The following is an 11,963-nucleotide window of genomic DNA, read 5'->3' on the forward strand; positions in this document are numbered from 1 at the left end:
GCTCCAACACCTCTGCTGAGGGGAGTTGTCGCTCATTGGCATCTTCCGCTCGTTCAGATGCTCCTTCTCCTGCTACTCCTCTTCTCGGATTCCGTCAACAGTCTTTCTTGGAATCCGTATCCAAGAGACAACAGTTTGCGAGCACGCACCCGACGGTGCAAAAGCTGAACGTCCTCCTGTCCAAGTTGCTGGTGCTGCAGTCCCTCCCTTTCCAACTGGTGGACTCAGCACCTTTCCGAGAAATGATGGCTTGTGCCGCGCCGCGGTGGAGAGTGCCAAGCCGTCATTTCTTTGCCCAAAAGGCAGTGCCAGCCCTGCATTCACATGTAGAAGAGATGGTGGGCCAGTCTTTGAGCATGTCGGTCTCTGCCAAAGTGCACGGCAGCGCCGACGTGTGGAGCTGTAACTACGGTCAGGGACAGTACATGTCATTTACGGCCCACTGGGTGAACGTGGTGCCGGCACAGCCGCACCAGCAACTTGGACAGGTCACGACGCTTTTGCCTCCACGTTTGCACGTCCTTGGTCCAGCAAGCATGTCCGCCTCTACCACCTCTTTTTCCGCCGTGTCCTCAGCCGCCACCCCCGTGCCAAGTCCCATTACCCGACCGGCATATCACATGTGCAGGGCGCAACGGTGTCACGCTGTGCTGCACCTGGTATGCCTTGGCGAACGTAGTCACACAGGGGAGGAACTGCTGAGTGTAATGAACAGAGAAATCGACAGATGGCTGTCTCCGCGCAAACTAAAAATCGGAACCATGTTGACTGACAACGGAAAGAACATGGTGTCTGCTCTGCGTCAAGGAAGGTTGTGCCATGCGCCATGCATGGCTCACGTGTTCAATCTGGTTGTCAAGCGGTTCCTAAAATCCACCATCCCACTGCAAGACATCCTTAAAATGTCACGTAAACTGTGCATGCATTTCAGCCATTCCTACACCGCAAAGAACACCCTCATTGAGCTGCAGCGGCAGAACGGAATTCCACAGCATCGCCTGATCTGCGACGTTGCAACAAGGTGGAATTCAACCCTACACATGTTAGACCGCCTTTACGAGCAGCGAAAGGCCATCACCGATTTCCTGATGTTACAAGCGGATAAAGGTACTCCCCTGTGTAACTTAGATGTCAGCCATTGGCAGCTCATGCGTGACACCTGCCGCTTGCTCAGGCCCTTTGAGGAGGCCACGCTATTCGTGAGTCGGCAGGACTATGGGATGAACGACGTCATTCCTCTGTTGCACGTCCTGGAACAAATGCTGTTAACAATGGCTGGTCAGGGTGCGGTAGACGTGGCGCACAGATCTCAACGCCACATGACCCCTGTGGGGGCAGGACAGGAAGAAGAGGAGGAGGTAGAGGAGGACATTTGTGCTCAGGAATTATTGAGTGAAATGGGTGGTTTTTCCACTCAGCGGACAGGAGTGGAGGAGCAGGAGCATCTGGTAGAGGAGGAGGAGGAGGAGACAGAGGACCCAGACGCACCGTGGCAGTATGCTGTGGAGATGGAGGCAGGGAGTCCCTCGCATTCCTTGGCACAAATGGCCCATAGCATGCTCGGTTGCTTGCGTAGCGACAGCCGAATAATAACCATCAGACAGAGGGATGACTTTTGGCTGTCCACCTTGTTGGACCCTCGCTACCGGTCCAAAATGGTGGCCTTTTTCACACCTGCTGAGAGGGAGGCCAAAATTACGTACTATAAAAACCACCTATGTAGTCAGTTGGTCTCTGCCTTTGTGCGCCAACGTCCATCCTCAGACACTGTGGGCCCTGTGCGCTCGCGTTCCGCTGGCATGGCAGCAGGGGAGGGGTGGGGTGGTAGGAGCAGTGGCAGCTCCACCAGCAGCGGCTGCCTCAGTCTGCAGTCGATGATGAGTAGCTTTCTTCACCAGCGCAGTGAGGAAACTACTAACCAGCCGCAGCAGCAGCAGCAGCATCAGGTGGACCTGGAGCAGGAGCTCAAACAACAGGCTTGGGCCTACTTGGACAGCACCCTGCCAACCGAGGTAGACAATCCCCTTGACTACTGGGCAACGAAACTTGACCTTTGGCCCCAACTAGCTGAATTTGCCCTTGAAAGGCTGTCATGCCCGGCCAGTAGCGTGGCATCGGAGCGCGTGTTTAGTGCGGCAGGAGGTATTGTAACTCCGCGGAGGACACGACTGTCCACCCAAAGTGTGGAGAGACTCACGTTTGTGAAAATGAATCAGGCGTGGATTAGTCTGGATTTCAAACCACCAGTTCCTGACACAACTGACTAAATCCGCCATGAATCATGCCTCAAACATGTGCCACTTTCAGGTCTCCTCACACTGCTGGTGTGTTGAATTTTTTGACATAGGGTGCTGGCAGATTACGGGCCTCCTATAGCTGCTGCCAGGCCCCTAATCTGCCATAGGCCCCTATATACCGCCTCCTCCTGCTGCTGCCAGGTCCAGAGTCTCTCATGGGTCCCTGTACGGCCTCCCATTGCTGCTGTCTCCATCGCCACACTCTGCTGCCATGTGCCACTTTCAGGTCTCTTCACACTGCTGGTGTGTTAAATTTTTTGACATAGGGTGCAGGCAGATTACGGGCCTCACATAGCTGCTGCCAGGCCCCTAATCTGCCATGGGCCCCTATATACCGCCTCCTCATGCTGCTGCCAAGTCTAGAGTCTCTCATGGGTCCCTGTACGGCCTCCCATTGCTGCTGTCTCCATCGCCACACTCTGCTGCCATGTGCCACTTTCAGGTCTCTTCACACTGCTGGTGTGTTAAATTTTTTGACATAGGGTGCAGGCAGATTACGGGCCTCACATAGCTGCTGCCAGGCCCCTAATCTGCCATGGGCCCCTATATACCACCTCCTCCTGCTGCTGCCAGGTCCAGAGTCTCTCATGGGTCCCTGTACGGCCTCCCATTGCTGCTGTCTCCATCGCCACACTCTGCTGCCATGTGCCACTTTCAGGTCTCTTCACACTGCTGGTGTGTTAAATTTTTTGACATAGGGTGCTGCAAGATAACGGGCCTCACATAGCTGCTGCCAGGCCCCTAATCTGCCATGGGCCCCTATATACCGCCTCCTCATGCTGCTGCCAAGTCCAGAGTCTGTCATGGTCCCTGTACGGCCTCCCATTGCTGCTGTCTCCATCGCCACACTCTGCTGCCATGTGCCACTTTCAGGTCTCTTCACACTGCTGGTGTGTTAAATTTTTTGACATAGGGTGCAGGCAGATTACGGGCCTCACATAGCTGCTGCCAGGCCCCTAATCTGCCATGGGCCCCTATATACCGCCTCCTCATGCTGCTGCCAAGTCTAGAGTCTCTCATGGGTCCCTGTACGGCCTCCCATTGCTGCTGTCTCCATCGCCACACTCTGCTGCCATGTGCCACTTTCAGGTCTCTTCACACTGCTGGTGTGTTAAATTTTTTGACATAGGGTGCAGGCAGATTACGGGCCTCACATAGCTGCTGCCAGGCCCCTAATCTGCCATGGGCCCCTATATACCACCTCCTCCTGCTGCTGCCAGGTCCAGAGTCTCTCATGGGTCCCTGTACGGCCTCCCATTGCTGCTGTCTCCATCGCCACACTCTGCTGCCATGTGCCACTTTCAGGTCTCTTCACACTGCTGGTGTGTTAAATTTTTTGACATAGGGTGCTGCAAGATAACGGGCCTCACATAGCTGCTGCCAGGCCCCTAATCTGCCATGGGCCCCTATATACCGCCTCCTCATGCTGCTGCCAAGTCCAGAGTCTGTCATGGTCCCTGTACGGCCTCCCATTGCTGCTGTCTCCATCGCCACACTCTGCTGCCATGTGCCACTTTCAGGTCTCTTCACACTGCTGGTGTGTTAAATTTTTTGACATAGGGTGCAGGCAGATTACGGGCCTCACATAGCTGCTGCCAGGCCCCTAATCTGCCATGGGCCCCTATATACCGCCTCCTCATGCTGCTGCCAAGTCTAGAGTCTCTCATGGGTCCCTGTACGGCCTCCCATTGCTGCTGTCTCCATCGCCACACTCTGCTGCCATGTGCCACTTTCAGGTCTCTTCACACTGCTGGTGTGTTAAATTTTTTGACATAGGGTGCAGGCAGATTACGGGCCTCACATAGCTGCTGCCAGGCCCCTAATCTGCCATGGGCCCCTATATACCGCCTCCTCATGCTGCTGCCAAGTCTAGAGTCTCTCATGGGTCCCTGTACGGCCTCCCATTGCTGCTGTCTCCATCGCCACACTCTGCTGCCATGTGCCACTTTCAGGTCTCTTCACACTGCTGGTGTGTTAAATTTTTTGACATAGGGTGCAGGCAGATTACGGGCCTCACATAGCTGCTGCCAGGCCCCTAATCTGCCATGGGCCCCTATATACCGCCTCCTCATGCTGCTGCCAAGTCCAGAGTCTGTCATGGTCCCTGTACGGCCTCCCATTGCTGCTGTCTCCATCGCCACACTCTGCTGCCATGTGCCACTTTCAGGTCTCTTCACACTGCTGGTGTGTTAAATTTTTTGACATAGGGTGCAGGCAGATTACGGGCCTCACATAGCTGCTGCCAGGCCCCTAATCTGCCATGGGCCCCTATATACCGCCTCCTCATGCTGCTGCCAAGTCTAGAGTCTCTCATGGGTCCCTGTACGGCCTCCCATTGCTGCTGTCTCCATCGCCACACTCTGCTGCCATGTGCCACTTTCAGGTCTCTTCACACTGCTGGTGTGTTAAATTTTTTGACATAGGGTGCAGGCAGATTACGGGCCTCACATAGCTGCTGCCAGGCCCCTAATCTGCCATGGGCCCCTATATACCGCCTCCTCATGCTGCTGCCAAGTCTAGAGTCTCTCATGGGTCCCTGTACGGCCTCCCATTGCTGCTGTCTCCATCGCCACACTCTGCTGCCATGTGCCACTTTCAGGTCTCTTCACACTGCTGGTGTGTTAAATTTTTTGACATAGGGTGCAGGCAGATTACGGGCCTCACATAGCTGCTGCCAGGCCCCTAATCTGCCATGGGCCCCTATATACCGCCTCCTCATGCTGCTGCCAAGTCTAGAGTCTCTCATGGGTCCCTGTACGGCCTCCCATTGCTGCTGTCTCCATCGCCACACTCTGCTGCCATGTGCCACTTTCAGGTCTCTTCACACTGCTGGTGTGTTAAATTTTTTGACATAGGGTGCAGGCAGATTACGGGCCTCACATAGCTGCTGCCAGGCCCCTAATCTGCCATGGGCCCCTATATACCGCCTCCTCCTGCTGCTGCCAGGTCCAGAGTCTCTCATGGGTCCCTGTACGGCCTCCCATTGCTGCTGTCTCCATCGCCACACTCTGCTGCCATGTGCCACTTTCAGGTCTCTTCACACTGCTGGTGTGTTAAATTTTTTGACATAGGGTGCTGCAAGATAACGGGCCTCACATAGCTGCTGCCAGGCCCCTAATCTGCCATGGGCCCCTATATACCGCCTCCTCATGCTGCTGCCAAGTCCAGAGTCTGTCATGGTCCCTGTACGGCCTCCCATTGCTGCTGTCTCCATCGCCACACTCTGCTGCCATGTGCCACTTTCAGGTCTCTTCACACTGCTGGTGTGTTAAATTTTTTGACATAGGGTGCAGGCAGATTACGGGCCTCACATAGCTGCTGCCAGGCCCCTAATCTGCCATGGGCCCCTATATACCACCTCCTCCTGCTGCTGCCAGGTCCAGAGTCTCTCATGGGTCCCTGTACGGCCTCCCATTGCTGCTGTCTCCATCGCCACACTCTGCTGCCATGTGCCACTTTCAGGTCTCTTCACACTGCTGGTGTGTTAAATTTTTTGACATAGGGTGCTGCAAGATAACGGGCCTCACATAGCTGCTGCCAGGCCCCTAATCTGCCATGGGCCCCTATATACCGCCTCCTCATGCTGCTGCCAAGTCCAGAGTCTGTCATGGTCCCTGTACGGCCTCCCATTGCTGCTGTCTCCATCGCCACACTCTGCTGCCATGTGCCACTTTCAGGTCTCTTCACACTGCTGGTGTGTTAAATTTTTTGACATAGGGTGCAGGCAGATTACGGGCCTCACATAGCTGCTGCCAGGCCCCTAATCTGCCATGGGCCCCTATATACCGCCTCCTCATGCTGCTGCCAAGTCTAGAGTCTCTCATGGGTCCCTGTACGGCCTCCCATTGCTGCTGTCTCCATCGCCACACTCTGCTGCCATGTGCCACTTTCAGGTCTCTTCACACTGCTGGTGTGTTAAATTTTTTGACATAGGGTGCAGGCAGATTACGGGCCTCACATAGCTGCTGCCAGGCCCCTAATCTGCCATGGGCCCCTATATACCGCCTCCTCATGCTGCTGCCAAGTCTAGAGTCTCTCATGGGTCCCTGTACGGCCTCCCATTGCTGCTGTCTCCATCGCCACACTCTGCTGCCATGTGCCACTTTCAGGTCTCTTCACACTGCTGGTGTGTTAAATTTTTTGACATAGGGTGCAGGCAGATTACGGGCCTCACATAGCTGCTGCCAGGCCCCTAATCTGCCATGGGCCCCTATATACCGCCTCCTCATGCTGCTGCCAAGTCCAGAGTCTGTCATGGTCCCTGTACGGCCTCCCATTGCTGCTGTCTCCATCGCCACACTCTGCTGCCATGTGCCACTTTCAGGTCTCTTCACACTGCTGGTGTGTTAAATTTTTTGACATAGGGTGCAGGCAGATTACGGGCCTCACATAGCTGCTGCCAGGCCCCTAATCTGCCATGGGCCCCTATATACCGCCTCCTCATGCTGCTGCCAAGTCTAGAGTCTCTCATGGGTCCCTGTACGGCCTCCCATTGCTGCTGTCTCCATCGCCACACTCTGCTGCCATGTGCCACTTTCAGGTCTCTTCACACTGCTGGTGTGTTAAATTTTTTGACATAGGGTGCAGGCAGATTACGGGCCTCACATAGCTGCTGCCAGGCCCCTAATCTGCCATGGGCCCCTATATACCGCCTCCTCATGCTGCTGCCAAGTCTAGAGTCTCTCATGGGTCCCTGTACGGCCTCCCATTGCTGCTGTCTCCATCGCCACACTCTGCTGCCATGTGCCACTTTCAGGTCTCTTCACACTGCTGGTGTGTTAAATTTTTTGACATAGGGTGCAGGCAGATTACGGGCCTCACATAGCTGCTGCCAGGCCCCTAATCTGCCATGGGCCCCTATATACCGCCTCCTCCTGCTGCTGCCAGGTCCAGAGTCTCTCATGGGTCCCTGTACGGCCTCCCATTGCTGCTGTCTCCATCGCCACACTCTGCTGCCATGTGCCACTTTCAGGTCTCTTCACACTGCTGGTGTGTTAAATTTTTTGACATAGGGTGCTGCAAGATAACGGGCCTCACATAGCTGCTGCCAGGCCCCTAATCTGCCATGGGCCCCTATATACCGCCTCCTCATGCTGCTGCCAAGTCCAGAGTCTGTCATGGTCCCTGTACGGCCTCCCATTGCTGCTGTCTCCATCGCCACACTCTGCTGCCATGTGCCACTTTCAGGTCTCTTCACACTGCTGGTGTGTTAAATTTTTTGACATAGGGTGCAGGCAGATTACGGGCCTCACATAGCTGCTGCCAGGCCCCTAATCTGCCATGGGCCCCTATATACCGCCTCCTCATGCTGCTGCCAAGTCTAGAGTCTCTCATGGGTCCCTGTACGGCCTCCCATTGCTGCTGTCTCCATCGCCACACTCTGCTGCCATGTGCCACTTTCAGGTCTCTTCACACTGCTGGTGTGTTAAATTTTTTGACATAGGGTGCAGGCAGATTACGGGCCTCACATAGCTGCTGCCAGGCCCCTAATCTGCCATGGGCCCCTATATACCACCTCCTCCTGCTGCTGCCAGGTCCAGAGTCTCTCATGGGTCCCTGTACGGCCTCCCATTGCTGCTGTCTCCATCGCCACACTCTGCTGCCATGTGCCACTTTCAGGTCTCTTCACACTGCTGGTGTGTTAAATTTTTTGACATAGGGTGCTGCAAGATAACGGGCCTCACATAGCTGCTGCCAGGCCCCTAATCTGCCATGGGCCCCTATATACCGCCTCCTCATGCTGCTGCCAAGTCCAGAGTCTGTCATGGTCCCTGTACGGCCTCCCATTGCTGCTGTCTCCATCGCCACACTCTGCTGCCATGTGCCACTTTCAGGTCTCTTCACACTGCTGGTGTGTTAAATTTTTTGACATAGGGTGCTGCAAGATAACGGGCCTCACATAGCTGCTGCCAGGCCCCTAATCAGCCATGGGCCCCTATACCGCCTCCTCCTGCTGCTGCCAGGTCCAGAGTCTCTCATGCCATGTGCCACTTTCAGGTCTCTTCACACTGCTGGTGTGTTTAATTTTTTGACATAGGGTGCAGGCAGATTACGGGCCTCACATAGCTGCTGCCAGGCCCCTAATCTGCCATGGGCCCCTATATACCGCCTCCTCATGCTGCTGCCAAGTCTAGAGTCTCTCATGGGTCCCTGTACGGCCTCCCATTGCTGCTGTCTCCATTGCCACACTCTGCTGCCATGTGCCACTTTCAGGTCTCTTCACACTGCTGGTGTGTTAAATTTTTTGACATAGGGTGCTGGCAGATTACGGGCCTCCTATAGCTGCTGCCAGGCCCCTAATCTGCCATGGGCCCCTATATACCGCCTCCTCATGCTGCTGCCAAGTTCAGAGTCTGTCATGGGTCCCTGTACGGCCTCCCATTGCTGCTGTCTCCATCGCCACACTCTGCCATGTGCCACTTTCAGGTCTCCTCACACTGCTGGTGTGTTGAATTTTTTGACATAGGGTGCTGGCAGATTACGGGCCTCCTATAGCTGCTGCCAGGCCCCTAATCTGCCATAAGCCCCTATATACCGCCTCCTCATGCTGCTGCCAAGTCCAGAGTCTGTCATGGGTCCCTGTACGGCCTCCCATTGCTGCTGTCTCCATCGCCACACTCTGCCATGTGCCACTTTCAGGTCTCCTCACACACTGCTGGTGTGTTGAATTTTTTGACATAGGGTGCTGGCAGATTACGGGCCTCCTATAGCTGCTGCCAGGCCCCTAATCTGCCGTAGGCCCCTATATACCGCCTCCTCATGCTGCTGCCAGGTCCAGAGTCTCTCATGGGTCCCTGTACGGCCTCCCATTGCTGCTGTCTCCATCGCCACACTCTGCCATGTGCCACTTTCAGGTCTCCTCACACTGCTGGTGTGTTCCATTTTTTGTCATAGGGTGCTGGCAGATTATGGGCCTCCCATAACTGCTGCCAGGCCCCTAATCTGCCATGGGCCCCTATACCGACTCCTCATGCTGTGACGTTGCAACAAGGTGGAATTCAACCCTACATATGTTAGACCGCCTTTACGAACAGCAAAAGGCCATCACAGATTTCCTGATGTTAAAAGCAGATAAAGGTACTCCCTGTGTAACTTAGATGTCAGCCATTGGCAGCTCATGCGTGACACCTGCGCTTGCTCAGGCCCTTTGAGGAGGCCACGCTATTCGTGAGTCGGCAGGACTATGGGATGAACGACGTCATTCCTCTGTTGCACGTCCTGGAACAAATGCTGTTAACAATGGCTGGTCAGGGTGCGGTAGACGTGGCGCACAGATCTCAACGCCACATGGCCCCTGTGGGGGCAGGACTGGAAGAAGAGGAGGAGGTAGAGGAGGACATTGGTGCTCAGGAATTATTGAGTGAAATGGGTGGTTTTTCCACTCAGCGGACAGGAGTGGAGGAGCAGGAGCATCTGGTAGAGGAGGAGGAAGAGGAGACAGAGGACCTAGACGCACCGTGGCAGTATGCTGTGGAGATGGAGGCAGGGAGTCCCTCGCATTCCTTGGCACAAATGGCCCATAGCATGCTCGGTTGCTTGCGTAGCGACAGCCGAATAATAACCATCAGACAGAGGGATGACTTTTGGCTGTCCACCTTGTTGGACCCTCGCTACCGTTCAAAAATGGTGGCCTTTTTCACACCTGCTGAGAGGGAGGCCAAAATAACGTACTATAAAAAACACCTATGTAGTCAGCTGGTCTCTGCCTGTCTGCGCCAACGTCCATCCTCAGACACTGTGGGCCCTGTGCGCTCGTGTTCCGCTGCCATGGCAGCAGGGGAGGGGTGGGGTGGTAGGAGCAGTGGCAGCTCCACCAGCAGCGGCTGCCTCAGTCTGCAGTCGATGATGAGTAGCTTTCTTCACCAGCGCAGTGAGGAAACTACTAACCAGCCGCAGCAGCAGCAGCAGCATCAGGTGGACCTGGAGCAGGACCTCAAACAACAGGCTTAGGCCTACTTGGACAGCACCCTGCCAACCGAGGTAGACAATCCCCTTGACTACTGGGCAACGAAACTTGACCTTTGGCCCCAACTAGCTGAATTTGCCCTTGAAAGGCTGTCATGCCCGGCCAGTAGCGTGGCATCGGAGCGCGTGTTTAGTGCGGCAGGAGGTATTGCAACTCCGCGGAGGACACGACTGTCCACCCAAAGTGTGGAGAGACTCACGTTTGTGAAAATGAATCAGGCGTGGATTAGTCTGGATTTCAAACCACCAGTTCCTGACACAACTGACTAAATCCGCCATGAATCATGCCCCAAACATGTGCCACTTTCAGGTCTCCTCACACTGCTGGTGTGTTCCATTTTTTGTCATAGGGTGCTGGCAGATTACGGGCCTCCCATAGCTGCTGCCAGGCCCCTAATCTGCCATGGGCCCCTATACCGCCTCCTCATGCTGCTGCCAAGTCCAGAGTCTCTCATGGGTCCCTGTACGGCCTCCCATTGCTGCTGCCTCCATCGCCACACTCTGCCATGTGCCACTTTCAGGTCTCCTCACACTGCTGGTGTGTTCCATTTTTTGTCATAGGGTGCTGGCAGATTACGGGCCTCCCATAGCTGCTGCCAGGCCCCTAATCTGCCATGGGCCCCTATACCGCCTCCTCATGCTGCTGCCAGGTCCAGAGTCTCTCATGGGTCCCTGTACGGCCTCCCATTGCTGCTGTCTCCATCGCCACACTCTGCCATGTGCCACTTTCAGGTCTCCTCACACTGCTGGTGGGTTCCATTTTTTGTCATAGGGTGCTGGCAGATTACGGGCCTCCCATAGCTGCTGCCAGGCCCGTAATCTGCCATGGGCCCCCGTACCGACTCCTCATGCTGCTGCCAGGCCCGTAATCTGTCATGGGCCACTGTTGTCGCTTGTTGGCATATTCCGCTCGTTCAGATGCTCCTTCTCCTGCTACTCCTCTTCACGGATTCCGTCAGCAGTCTTTCTTGGAATCCGTTTCCAAGAGACAACAGTTTGCGAGCACGCACCCGACGGTGCAGAAGCTGAACGTCCTCCTGTCCAAGTTGCTGCTGCCAGGCTCGTAATCTGTCATGCGCCCCTGTACCGCCTCCTCATGCTGCTGCCAGGTCCAGAGTGTGTCATGGGCCCCCGTACCGACTCCTCATGCTGCTGCCAGGCCCGTAATCTGTCATGGGCCCCTGTACCGCCTCCCCATGCTGCTGCCAGGTCCAGAGTGTGTCATGGGTCCCTGTACGGCCTCCCATTGCTGCTGCCAGGCCCGTAATCTGCCATGGGCCCCTGTACCGACTCCTCATGCTGCTGCCAGGCCCGTAATCTGTCATGGGCCCCTGTACCGCCTCCTCATGCTGCTGCCAGGTCCAGAGTGTGTCATGGGTCCCTGTACGGCCTCCCATTGCTGCTGTCTCTATCGCCACACTCTGCCATGTGCCACTTTCAGGTCTCCTCACACTGCTGGTGGTTTCCATTTTTGTCATAGGGTGCTGTATGGCCTCCCATTGCTGCTGCCTCCACCGCCACACTGTGGCTCCACACTCTGGTTTTGGCCCCGTGACTGCCCAAATGAGTGAAGTGTGCGGTGATTCTAAGATCGACGGCACTCATCTGCATGTCATACTGACTGACAGTATTATTTCTCTTCCCCAGCAGACTCCAAGGGCATTTAAATTAAAGGTACAGTGTTCTGCACTAATATTAAGT

This window comes from Staurois parvus, unplaced genomic scaffold (assembly GCF_062004578.1).
Source record: "Staurois parvus isolate SC_StPar_1 unplaced genomic scaffold, SC_StPar_1.0 ptg002140l, whole genome shotgun sequence".
Lineage (NCBI taxonomy): Eukaryota > Metazoa > Chordata > Amphibia > Anura > Ranidae > Staurois > Staurois parvus.